Source organism: Capsicum annuum, chromosome 9 (assembly GCF_002878395.1).
Source record: "Capsicum annuum cultivar UCD-10X-F1 chromosome 9, UCD10Xv1.1, whole genome shotgun sequence".
Classification (NCBI taxonomy): domain Eukaryota; kingdom Viridiplantae; phylum Streptophyta; class Magnoliopsida; order Solanales; family Solanaceae; genus Capsicum; species Capsicum annuum.
In genome coordinates this window covers 218,617,308-218,619,187 of record NC_061119.1, presented here as the reverse complement: position 1 = coordinate 218,619,187, position 1,880 = coordinate 218,617,308, and positions in this window count along the sequence as shown.

Sequence of the window (1,880 nt, the reverse complement as noted above, 5' to 3'; positions counted from 1 at the left end):
AATGATATGAGTACAAAACTTTATAGTTGAAAATAAATGTTGTACCAAAAGTCTAAAATTATTGACAAATCAATATTGGCCTTTTTCTTTTGGTACAAATCCTAAAATTATTATCTCAAGTGCTATACTCCATTTATTTACCCTTTTAGCTAGTTAATATATGTACTTTTTTTCTAAACTAATAATTGTTATGTACTTTTTTTTTTCTCTTTTGCTGATCGTACTTTCTTTATTCTATTTTATGTGACCAATTTTTTTTAATTCAAAAGTTTTGTTTCCTAAATTTGTTTCAAGAGAAAAAGGTCTGAAATGTACCTGAACTTTCGTGAAATTTGCTATAACACGCCTCAATTTTGCGGGGGTCCTATGAACCCCTTAGATTATTTTTTACTGTATTTTTGTGGCATATATTTGTCAGCTGGACCACTGCGTGAATACACGCACATTGAGCGTGTGAGAGTTTCAAGTGGTCCAGCTAAGCAAAAATATGTCACAGAAATACGGTAATAAATGGTCTAGGGGGCTCGTAGGATTCCCGCAAAGTTAAGGCGTATTACAGCAAATCTCGTCAAAGTCTAGGTATATTTCGAACTTTTTACTCAATATGTGACCTATCAAATAGGTTCACATACATATGAAATGAATTGAGCATTCCCTCTATTCTAAAATAAGTGTCGACTTTCCTTTTTCAAGGGTCAATTTCGATTAATCTTCGAAGTTTAGATTGGGTAGATCGACTCGATATTTTAAAATTAAGATTTCAAAAAGTATTATAATTTATATAAATAGTTGCAATTCTTCTAACCCAATATAATAAAAAATATGTATGTTTTAAATTAATGGTAGAATTTCATATAATTTGAATCGAAAAACGACAAATAATTTGAAATGGAGTAATGAAAAAACACAAACCATTAATAAGCAAGTACATAATAGTCATGGGGTAGTTGCATTATTTGTTTTCTTGAACCTTATTTTCTAACCATTAATTGCTAGTCAAAAATAAAAATAAAAATTAACCATATAGTAGTAATTATTTAGATTATGTCAAAACCTACTCCAAGGGCTATTACTAGAAGAGGTGAAAAATCTAAATTGTGATATTTTTGATTATTTTTAATTTATAAAAATACTAGAAGTCTGTCGGAAACAGTCTCTTTACCTCACCTTTGAGATAGTGATACGGGTTGTGACGAATCTCTTTACGATAAACAGATCTATTTTGCAAGTTCGTTATTACGGGTAGTTTCTACAAAGGATCGGACTAACGACGAATGCAATACTTGAATTCTCGATGTAGATGCTACATAATTGGCTCTCATACTTCAAAGACTACGAGTGTAATAAGACCATCCGTCGACAAAAGAATCACTCTAAGATGATCATCTCGTGGCTATCGAGAACGAATTAAATCAAATGATTCTATTTCTCAATCTTTCTGACTTGCTCCTACGAGATCAAGGTCGAAAAGATTACAAAAATCAATCATTCATCAAAAAGTGTGTACACTCTTCCCTCCCCATACCCCCACTTTATGGGAATATACTGGATATATTATTATCGTTAATTTATAAATATTTACCTTCATTAAGTGATTATCTATTATTGTTAGCATTTATTTTCATAATCACCAAATTTTTCAAAATTTAACTGTAATTTTGTACTGGCACATAAGTACATTTACTAAAGAAAGGAAAGTGCAACTTTTTTCTTGTTCTTAGCTAAAATTGTGTAACTTATTTGTCCATGGAAGTTGGAAGTTAGGAAGTCATTTTCTATAAATAAATAAACAAACAAACAAATATATATATAAAATTGAAGAGAGAATGCATGACAATTCACTATTAAAAAAGCAGAAAATATCGACTGATAAATTTTGT